The following is a 12,050-nucleotide window of genomic DNA, read 5'->3' on the forward strand; positions in this document are numbered from 1 at the left end:
GCACTAGGCTGAACTGCGGCTAGGTAAGTTTGAGGACACTGAACTGGTTCTACAGGTTCATCTTTTCATATAATTGTTAACTAGAAAACTGAGGAGGGGACCTTACTGAAAACACCAGTTCAGTTGGCCAAATAGTTGGCCAGTTTTCAGTTGGTGTTCTCACCCAGAGCTACTTTTATTTCGATGCCTGCTTGCCTAGCCTAGTGTTGATGGTTTTCACTGAAATTCTCAATTTATTTAACCAGGCAAGTCAGTTAAGAACGAGTTCTTATTTACAATGACGGCCTAGGAACAGTGGGTTAACTGCCTTATTCAGGCTACAGAACGACAGATTTTTTTACTTTGTCAGCTCGGCGATTCGATCTAGCAACCTTTTAAACTAGGCTACCTGCCATCCCAATGTTCTATCGCTTGGAGGACTCTTGTGCCCTCTGAAAGCGTGCCTATGTTGATGAGGGGGTATCGTACTAAACTCCACTTCATTGTAAAAGGAAGTTTCACACAACTACAGAGGACAAGCATAGGTACAAGGTGGGCGTTTCCTTATATATTATTATTGTTATTATTTCTTTAAAAAAATATTGACCTTAGGTGAGTCGATGTAGTCGGAGCTAGAGTCAACAAAGCCTGGTCTCGGCTCCACTCCTTGGTGAAGTTACTCAGAAAGGAGGATGCAGACAGCTGTGTTGGCCAGGGATACTGAGACCAGTGTATTTGGGCTGACAGCTGGGGGTTTGAAAGTCGGGCCCTGCTGAAATGTGGCAGTGAATGTTAATTATACTAGGCTGCTCTTCAGTAGGGGAGGCATGCCAACGGTCAGGTCTCTGCTCCCTTTCCCCTGGTTGGTGGTTCAGACTTCACTCTGTGGTTATTTCTGGTTTGAGGTGAATATGTTTCTGGCTGGTGGGCGTACACACACACATGCTGCAGACCCAGAGGAAGCTGCCATCTATAACGTTAAAATGTGGATGCTGTGTTGTGCGTGAGATGTGACTCTCTCTGTTTCTGTGTGGTGTCTGGTTGGGTGGAGAAGTTTCTCCCAGCAACCTCGCTCCTGAGTCATAGTTGATGATTATCAGCTTTCACATCGCTGACTAACCCTCTGAGTAGTCTTACAATATCTACATCTTCATGCAAGAATGTCTGTACAAGCACTGGTTAGTTCCTCTTTTCTGCAGATTTTTTTTCTTTCTGTGCCTATTGGGTAATGAGTAAGGGTGTGTGTGCATAATCTTAACTGTCACCTAACTTGCTGCAAGGAAAATGTTGACATGCTAAAGCAAAAAATGTTTTTACATTTAAAACCTTAAGACTGAGAAACTCTGAGATGATGGTGGTGGTAACTGTCGGTGATTTCATGCAGACAGGTCTGGAGGTGCCTTCCGGGCAGCTCTCTCACTTTGGCTCATACAGCAGCAGCTTTGATACCCAATTAGTATGACGAAAACTTATGTTGGTCACCTGTGGTCTATTTGCATTCTAGACATAGGCTACTGTATTCATTCATTCCTTAAATCCATTCAACAGCTTGTTCTGCAGTATTGAGCAGGGAATCGGTTGAGGATCCCACCGCTTCTCTGAATCTCCATAACAGCACAAACCTGACTCCAGGGAAGTGCTTGAATGAGTTTAACATCCCTTTGAGAGCACCCCCGGGCTACGCTTCAAGCCAGATATTTACATTTCAAACGATAACATCAAAATACTTCCCTCTCCTTCCCTACGGTGCTTTTTGTTCTGGGTTTCATAAGAAGAAAGTAACAAAAACTAGACCATGTAAATAGAGATCTGCATGGGACTGATTTCTTAATTCAGCTCCCTCCAGCACCAGCAGCATTTCATACTGCACCAGCCCACTCCCTCCTGCTCCCGCAAGAACTGGTCCCGAACCCATCCCTCTTAGGAGCTGGCCGATTTTCAGATGGAGACAAATATGGATGATAAATATTTATTTCTATGCAATGTAGTAAACTATAGCCTAATCATATTTAGGATAGAGCCTATAAATCGGTTGACCGATATTATCGGCCGCTATTAGCCTTTCACATAAATATTTGTCGCAGTATTATATATGTAACAGTATAACTTTTAAACCGTCCCCTCGCCCATACCCGGGCTCGAACCAGGGACCCTCTGCACACATCAACAACAGTCACCCAAGAAGCATCGTTACCCATCGCTCCACAAAAGCCACGGCCCTTGCAGAGCAAGGGGAACCACTATTTCAAGGTCTCAGAGCAAGTGACGTTACCGATTGAAACACTATTTAGCGCGCACCACCGCTAACTAAGCTAGCGTTTCACATCCGTTACATATACATAGAATAAACAAATCCGTCTGCTCATTTGCAGCCATTAAAAAAATAAGTTCAATGGTTGCCTGAAGAGGGTGCTCTACGAGCTGTTCATTGAACATAATTATTAAGCCCTATGTCACAACGTGAGAGAGTGGTCATGGTGGTTTGACTGTGACTGGTTTGCCACAGCCAGCCTATTCAAATAAGTAAATAATCAAAAGTACACTTCACCAAGCAAGCAACTCTGCCCTCATGACATTCTCATTTACTTAACGTTAGCTAGCTAGCAAGCAAGCAGTCTGTGCTACTTATGTGCTGACAGTGGACTGGCGCCAAAGAGATAAAGAACACTTACTGTCTGAGCCTATTATGTTAGCTAGTGGGCTTATTTAGTTTTCTAAAATATGCAATCTGCAAAAAGCAAGAAAGTTGGCACAGATCGATCATTCAGGCCATGTGCTTGCATTAATGATGACTTAAGTAGTTAACATTACCTAGCTAGCTAAATTGAAATGTGTGACTAAAACCAGTGCTGCAAGGATTTGCCTGTAATCTTAACAGAACATGCAAATCGAGGATGCAATGACGTGTGTCCTTACCGCGCACTTTGAAGATGTTAGTATAACTGTCGATTTTACTTTTCCTCAGCCAACAAGACGAGTAACGGACAGTATGCATAGGCGGCGCGTCAGTTTCAAGTTTGGCGAAGCACATTTTCACCACAAGTTCACCTTTATAATAAAGAATTCCATGCATCATTGCATTTGTAGACTTTTATACGACAATAGTCGTATTGTGATGAGTAGATTGTATAGTCATAACTTATAATAATATAATTCAATCACTGTTTCGCAAAAATGACTGTTCAATGCATGGCTGAGCGCGTATTGCGTAGAGGCCTGAGCTATATCAGATACATTTTCTTTGCATGGGAGAAACACATTTCATGCAATTCTACTTCACTTTCTGCTCATCTTTCCAGTCATAATCTTTTTTAATATGACAAATTAAAGAGTAGCCTGCTACGCTGACACTGACAAACAGATCAATAAAAACGATGTTAACCATGATAAGACTACGATAAGGGGAGACACAAATATAATATTACGTCCATCTAAACTGGAGGAGGAAATTATTATCCAAAAACAAACTTTTAAGTGGCACTGACCCATCAATGATAGCCTAAATAGTGAATATGCGCAGTGAGCACTCACCGGGGATATGGCCGATGCTCTCTGTTGGTGCCAATAAGATGTTTTTCGCTCAATTAAGTTCCGAATTTTGTAATGTTAGTGTTCAAATACTGGAGAGTCGAGACCAAATCACGGACGCTGGACAGAGTGGATTTCAGTTGTAACAAAAGGCAGTTTTAATGAGTCAAAGATATCTTGTCCTGCAGTTTAACGTGCACAGACCTATTCTCATAACTCAGTAGGGAGTTAGGTGAAAAAGGGACCTAGACATTGGTTACAGCAGATTTTATACATGGAATATGTAGGTGGAGTCTTGTCGTGTTGGTCTTCTGAATGGTCCCGAAGGGTTGGAGGCGGACCTGCTCTAGCCAGAGCAGGAGCCCCTTTGGTGCAAAGCAGAGTCTTCGGCTCTGGGCACCCGACCAGTAGAGGGGGTATAATGTGTGTGTGTTTATGCAAGAAGGTATTTGTGTGTCAGGAAATCGTGAGGCAGGACAACAGAGAGGGGGCAGTTTTATGGCTGGGTGTATGTGTTCGTGCGATGGAATGTCTGTGTTTCCTGGGGTCGTGAGACAAAAGAGCTGAGGGGGGTAGTTTTAGGGGGGTAGTTTTATTGCTGGGTGTGTGAGCTGGTTCCTGTTTTAGCAGGGGTACGTAAGATGACTTGAGTCAGGCGGTTTGGCTTGGCGCTGTATAATATATGAGCTATGTGTATGAATGTTTACATATATATATATATGACAAATCCCCCTCTTCACGTCTACTAGACGTGAACCATAGAACCAAAAATATGAAGCAACCAAACAATTTGGTAGGAACCAAAACTTTGAGTCCCCCTCTTCACGTCTTTTAAGACGTGAAAACTATAGTGCACTGGTGGTGGTTGCATTCGTGGGTATACATAAGGTGGTGCTTCTAATCTTGTCTGGTGTGCATGGTGGGTCTGTAGGTGTAGTGCTACGCTTGGTGCGTGTGAGATTGAAGGGAGTGATATCAGGAATGGTATCAGGGATAGGGGTTGGGGTGAGAGGGGTTGATGCTTTAGTATGTGTTTGTTGTTCTATTAACCATGTGAGAGTACCTAGGGTTACTCCAAATATCAGTAGGAATATCACAAACAGTGGTTCAGATATTCCTAGCCTTGCCCAGGGAGAGAGAAATATCCCTTTAACTGGGCGAGGTTCCTTTTTCAGGGGAGGCGGAGTTTGATGCCGCATCACCTGAGTCAGGAGTGTCTTCATTTGGAATCAAATTTAGGCTGTTCAAATCAGCTCTGAGTTCAGTCAGTGTTCTAGAAGGAATTGGGGCTGGGGTGCAATGTGTAAGGTGGTGCCAAGGTGCGCCTGATTTACCTTTGACCTGGACTGAGTGTGAAGTAACCTCCTTCACTTCGTACGGTCCAATCCACCTGGGTTCCAGCCACTTTCTCTTGTGGACTTTAACCCTCACCCAGTCACCAACCTTTACCTTCAGTGGTGGCGTGTCCCCTGGCAGCTCCCCCTCCTGGACCTTGTGAACCTGGGTAGAGAGTGCTGCAGAGAGAACCGTCAGTTTTTTCACATAATTAGACATTACAATTTGTTGTACATCAAGGGCGGGCATATGACCTCCCTCCCTTGGTGGACCAGGCATGACTCTTCCAGGCACTTTTGCTATCTTAGCTTTCAAAGTCTGATTTGGCGTTACATCAGACCTTGGGACCGGGGGGTGGTACACAGAACCAAATCTGTGTGTTATGCCAAATCTTTCTTCCACTTGTCTTAGGTGTTTATTTCTGAAATGTGAGCCATTTTCAGATCTGATTTGTCTTTAGATGCCATACCTGGGTATTAGTTTGGATTGTAGCCACTTAACGACTGACCTAGCATCCCCCTTCGCTGTTGGTATTGCTTCTACCCATTTGGAGAACCTATCTACCATAACTAGGAGATAGCGTTTGCCTTTAGATACATTTTCGGGGCCCATGTCGGTGTAGTCTATACTAATATCCTGAAAACATGCATTAGGTACTGGGTGTGAGCCCATTGGTGTTTGATATGGTTTCTTTGGGTTGTGGCTGCCACATATGTTGCATTCGTCACAAAATAAGTCAGTCATTTCTTTCATGTGAGGGTGCCACCAGATGTGCGAGACCTTTTGAAGAGTCTTTAGTTTGCCTTCGTGTGTGTGGCTATGTGCTTCTCGTAAAAGTTCTGGGTCCATCAATGTGGACTGCTCCATGGGCATAGGCTGAGTCTGTATAGATATTCACAGTCTTTCCTTTTCCTCTGATGAGGGCCTGCGTCAATCCGATGATTTCAGCTAATTGGGCAGGTGCTGGTTGAGGGATGATGGCTGATTCAAGGGTGACATGTGAGCCGTCTGGGAGTTGCTGTACCACCGCATAGGCTGCTATGTTTCCTTCTTCTCCTTTGTAGCAGCAGCCATCAGTGTACAGCCAGTGGTCGGGATTAGTCAGTGGTTCATTCTTCAGGTCACACATCACGAGGTGAGCTGTTTTTTCCAATAGCTTTTGCTACTGCAGCAACTTATCTGGAGCATGTTGTCTGTCCTACCTCAATGTGGTGAAGTTTGGAAGAGTGGTACATCAAGACCCTTCTCTCCCCCTCTTGTTTCTGGAATAGGACGGATGAGGTGAATCAGGTGGGGTCAGGTGCATCATGTCTTCGTCCCAGTCTTCAGTGTAGGGGCAGTCATCAGTGTCTCAGCTTGGGGAGTCTTATACGGGTGCAGAGTGTAGATTTGAGCGTTCAGTTGGTTGAACTTAAACTGGATGTGAGGGGTGGCAGGCCCTGTGGGTAGGCATTTTTAGCCAGTACACTTCTTGGGTTTCAGACAGCGTGGGCGTCGGCAGGAGTGGCATCATCATAATTCTTACTGGGCGATCAGGTGTTGAAGAGGGAGGGTTGGTGGATACTTCCACTCCACTTTCAGTAAGATATATGGTGCACCCCATTTTGCATAAGAGGTCCCATCCTAGCAGGTTGATCGGGCATTTTGGACAGTACGGGAACTGGTGTTTCAACTGAGATTTCTCCCAGGAGAATGTTAAAGGGATAGTGCGGCTTTGAGCCTCAGGTGATCCCGTGACCCCTACCACCGATATGGAATCAGATGACAGCATTTGAGGGAACTTGATAGTAGAATAGGTGCATCCTGTGTCTACCAGGAACTGATGGGGGACACCCTCAACTTCGCATATCATTGTTGGTTCAGTGTGCTGTTGAAAGTGTTGTCTCCCTTCTCCTGCCGTGGGTGGTGGGCATCTTCATGGCCAGGGCATGGTGTTCCCTGCCATTCCCTGGAACTGCGGTTGGTTGTATCCTCCCTGCTGCTGTTGCATGTGAGTAGGTCCGGGGTGGTTGTATGCAGGTGCTGACTGCTGCGGGTAACTGGGTCCTGGTTGATGGTGTTGCAGAGGTGGGTTTCCCCCACTTCCTCTTCCACATCCCCTACCTCTCCATAGGCGTTGCTGAGTGGAGAGTGGCTGTTGACAATCCCGTGAATAATGGCCAGGAGTTCCACAGTTGTAGCACACCCCTCTGGGTGGACCGGTATTGGTGCCCCGTTGATGCCATTGTGGCTGTTGCTGTTGCAGGATATACTACTGTGGGGGAGGATATTGGGGTGGTGGCTGCAGATATTTTATCTAATTCGTCTGATAATGTGTATAATGCGTTATCTAGGTATTAGTCAGTCCTTTGTGTGGTGTTTATTTCTATCTTTGTATACTCAGCCCGTCCTTGATCGAGACCAGGGATGTACTGCGGTGCTGGCTCAGGCTTATCTTATGCGCCTCCACCCTCGCACAGAAAGATTTTATCAGTAATGTGGTGGCAGTTACGTGTGTGCCTCTCCGGCATGTAATTTGAATTTGTTCAGCGATTTATTTAGGTATTCTCTAGAAATGATTCGGCAATTTCCTTTTGGATTAGTATATTAGTGAATTTAGGCGGTTCTAGTACAAATGTCAGAGTAATTCTATCTCTTTAGGAAATACCAATTAAAAATAGAAAACTAAAAAATTGTTCAGCGAATTATTTAAATACTTTCTAAAAATAATTCTGCCATCACCTCTTGGGACAATATATCAGAAAATTCAGGCGATTCTATAACAATTGTCAGAATAATTCTAACACTTTAGGCAATACCAGCAGAATTGGGAAACTGAAAATCAAATCAAAATCAAATCAAATCAAATTTATTTATATAGCCCTTCGTACATCAGCTGATATCTCAAAGTGCTGTACAGAAACCCAGCCTAAAACCCCAAACAGCAAGCAATGCAGGTGTAGAAGCACGGTGGCTAGGAAAAACTCCCTAGAAAGGCCAAAACCTAGGAAGAAACCTAGAGAGGAACCAGGCTATGTGGGGTGGCCAGTCCTCTTCTGGCTGTGCCAGGTGGAGATTATAACAGAACATGGCCAAGATGTTCAAATGTTCATAAATGACCAGCATGGTCATATAATAATAAGGCAGAACAGCTGAAACTGGAGCAGCAGCACGGTCAGATGGACTGGGGACAGCAAGGAGTCATCATGTCAGGTAGTCCTGGGGCATGGTCCTAGGGCTCAGGTCCTCTGAGAGAGAGAAAGAAAGAGAGAATTAGAGAGAGCATATGTGGGGTGGCCAGTCCTCTTCTGGCTGTGCCGGGTGGAGATTATAACAGAACATGGCCAAGATGTTCAAATGTTCATAAATGACCAGCATGGTCGAATAATAATAAGGCAGAACAGTTGAAACTGGAGCAGCAGCACGGCCAGGTGGACTGGGGACAGCAAGGAGTCATCATGTCAGGTAGTCCTGGGGCATGGTCCTAGGGCTCAGGTCCTCCGAGAGAGAGAGAGAGAGAGAATTAGAGAACGCACACTTAGATTCACACAGGACACCGAATAGGACAGGAGAGGTACTCCAGATATAACAAACTGACCCTAGCCCCCCGACACATTAACTACTGCAGCATAAATACTGGAGGCTGAGACAGGAGGGGTCAGGAGACACTGTGGCCCCATCCGAGGACACCCCCAGACAGGGCCAAACAGGAAGGATATAACCCCACCCACTTTGCCAAAGCACAGCCCCCACACCACTAGAGGGATATCTTCAACCACCAACTTACCATCCTGAGACAAGGCTGAGTATAGCCCACAAAGAACTCCGCCATGGCACAACCCAAGGGGGCGCCATCCCAGACAGGATGACCACATCAGTGAATCAACCCACTCAGGTGACGCACCCCTTCCAGGGACGGCAAGAGAGAGCCCCAGTAAGCCAGTGACTCAGCCCCTGTAATAGGGTTAGAGGCAGAGAATCCCAGTGGGAAGAGGGGAACCGGCCAGGCAGAGACAGCAAGGGCGGTTCGTTGCTCCAGAGCCTTTCCGTTCACCTTCCCACTCCTGGGCCAGACTACACTCAATCATATGACCCACTGAAGAGATAAGTCTTCAGTAAGGACTTAAAGGTTGAGACCGAGTTTGCGTCTCTGACATGGGTAGGCAGACCGTTCCATAAAAATGGAGCTCTATAGGAGAAAGCCCTGCCTCCAGCTGTTTGCTTAGAAATTCTAGGGACAATTAGGAGGCCTGCGTCTTGTGACCGTAGCGTATGTGTAGGTATGTACGGCAGGACCAAATCAGAGAGATAGGTAGGAGCAAGCCCATGTAATGCTTTGTAGGTTAGCAGTAAAACCTTGAAATCAGCCCTTGCTTTGACAGGAAGCCAGTGTAGAGAGGCTAGCACTGGAGTAATATGATCAAATGTTTTGGTTCTAGTCAGAATTCGAGCAAAATCAGTGTTTAGCCCGCCGGCTGTCAATCAAAGCGTCACGGTGATTCGACTACTAGGTGGCTAGACTATCAGTACGAGTACATAATAACCCAGTTACGTAACACAGCCACGGCGGTTACTCCGCAACATACGTTTCTTTCAATTTAATTTCCCCGGTCTCAAGATCGTGGAACGTCAAACCTGGTTCATATATTTTCTCAATACTACATTCATTCGTACGAAATTCACATTGAATTTCCAACATCCATAATTGTGTCCTTTACATGTTAAAACACAGCCACTATTTAATGTCACCTCTATACACAACCCAATATATATATAATTAGGACAGTTTTCTATGCAGATTTCAGAACAAATAGGGTCCCGAAGGAATTTAACACATTGGTCAATCACAATTCACACATTCCTATTAAAATAACTCACACATGTTTTACTACATTCATTCATACGAAATTCACATTGAATTTCCAACATCCATAATTGTGTCCTTTACGTGTTAAAACACAGCCACTATTTAACGTCACCTCTATACACAACCCAATATATATATAATTAGGACAGTTTTCTATGCAGATTTCAGAACAAATAGGGTCCCGAAGGAATTTAACACATTGGTCAATCACAATTCACACATTCCTATTAAAATAACTCAGTATAGGCCAATTAATATATATATATATATATATATATTTTAAAACAAGCAAAACAAGATCTCTTTGATCAATGCCTTAGGTTCTTATGTAAAAATAATTTGGCAACGATTCATACTCACGCTCAGTACTTTCTGATAAAAATTTGGTTTAGACTATAATACAATATGCAGATTTCGATTTAACAGGCTCTGCTTACCTTATAAGTAGAGCGCTCTGATCAGGTTTTCTGAGGCAAGATGAATGGCTGATTGTCTCCTAGACAGATCACTCTTCCGTCTGATTTTGAGCCGTGATCAGTTTCGTCCTCTCACACCAACTTATCATAGATCGAATTCAGGAATAACCATCCTCATGCTACCAAGTTTGTTAGTGTTCAAATACTGGCGAGTCGAGACCAAATCACGCACGCTGGACAGAGTGGATTTCAGTTGTAACAAAAGGCAGTTTTAATGAGTCAAAGATACCTTGTCCTGCAGTTTAACGTGCACGGACCTATTCGCATAACTCAGTAGGGAGTTAGGTGAAAAAGGGACCTAGACATTGGTTACAGCAGATTTTATACATGGAATATGTAGGTGGAGTCTTGTCGTGTTGGTCTTCTCAATGGTCCCGAAGGGTTGGAGGCGGACCTGCTCTAGCCAGAGCAGGAGCCCCTTTGGTGCAAAGCAGTCTTCGGCTCTGGGCACCCGACCAGTAGAGGGGGGATAATGTGTGTGTGTTTATGCAAGAAGGTATTTGTGTGTCAGGAGATCGTGAGGCAGGACAACAGAGAGGGGGCAGTTTTATGGCTGGGTGTATGTGTTCGTGCGATGGAATGTCTGTGTTTCCTGGGGTCGTGAGACAAAAGAGCTGAGGGGGATAGTTTTAGGGGGGTAGTTTTATTGCTGGGTGTGTGAGCTGGTTCCTGTTTTAGCAGGGGTACGTAAGATGACTTGAGTCAGGCGGTTTGGCTTGGCGCTGTATAATATATGAGCTATGTGTATGAATGTTTACATATATACAGTGCCTTGCGAAAGTATTCGGCCCCCTTGAACTTTGCGACCTTTTGCCACATTTCAGGCTTCAAACATAAAGATATACAACTGCATTTTTTTGTGAAGAATCAACAAGTGGGACACAATCATGAAGTGGAACGACATTTATTGGATATTTCAAACTTTTTTAACAAATCAAAAACTGAAAAATTGGGCGTGCAAAATTATTCAGCCCCCTTAAGTTAATACCACCTTTTGCTGCGATTACAGCTGTAAGTCACTTGGGGTATGTCTCTATCAGTTTTGCACATCGAGAGACTGAATTTTTTTCCCATTCCTCCTTGCAAAACAGCTCGAAACTCAGTGAGGTTGGATGGAGAGCATTTGTGAACAGCAGTTTTCAGTTCTTTCCACAGATTCTCGATTGGATTCAGGTCTGGACTTTGACTTGGCCATTCTAACACCTGGATATGTTTATTTTTGAACCATTCCATTGTAGATTTTGCTTTATGTTTTGGATCATTGTCTTGTTGGAAGACAAATCTCCGTCCCAGTCTCAGGTCTTTTGCAGACTCCATCAGGTTTTCTTCCAGAATGGTCCTGTATTTGGCTCCATCCATCTTCCCATCAATTTTAACCATCTTCCCTGTCCCTGCTGAAGAAAAGCAGGCCCAAACCATGATGCTGCCACCACCATGTTTGACAGTGGGGATGGTGTGTTCAGGGTGATGAGCTGTATTGCTTTTACGCCAAACATAACATTTTGCATTGTTGCCAAAAAGTTCAATTTTGGTTTCATCTGACCAGAGCACCTTCTTCCACATGTTTGGTGTGTCTCCCAGGTGGCTTGTGGCAAACTTTAAATGACACTTTTTATGGATATCTTTAAGAAATGGCTTTCTTCTTGCCACTCTTCCATAAAGGCCAGATTTGTGCAATATACGACTGATTGTTGTCCTATGGACAGAGTCTCCCACCTCAGCTGTAGATCTCTGCAGTTCATCCAGAGTGATCATGGGCCTCTTGGCTGCATCTCTGATCAGTCTTCTCCTTGTATGAGCTGAAAGTTTAGAGGGACGGCCAGGTCTTGGTAGATTTGCAGTGGTCTGATACTCCTTCCATTTCAATATTATCGCTTGCACAGTGC

At 44.6% G+C, this 12,050-nt stretch overlaps 1 protein-coding gene across 7 annotated transcripts in view; it reads left to right on the plus strand.

The window, feature by feature from the left end:
- Nucleotides 1-12,050, plus strand: part of LOC112261688 (kinesin light chain 1) — a 47,819-nt gene that overhangs the window by 960 nt on the left and 34,809 nt on the right. The gene's annotated exons all lie outside the window — the stretch shown is intronic.

The sequence above is a fragment of the Oncorhynchus tshawytscha genome, linkage group LG11 (genome assembly GCF_018296145.1).
Source record: "Oncorhynchus tshawytscha isolate Ot180627B linkage group LG11, Otsh_v2.0, whole genome shotgun sequence".
Taxonomy (NCBI): domain Eukaryota; kingdom Metazoa; phylum Chordata; class Actinopteri; order Salmoniformes; family Salmonidae; genus Oncorhynchus; species Oncorhynchus tshawytscha.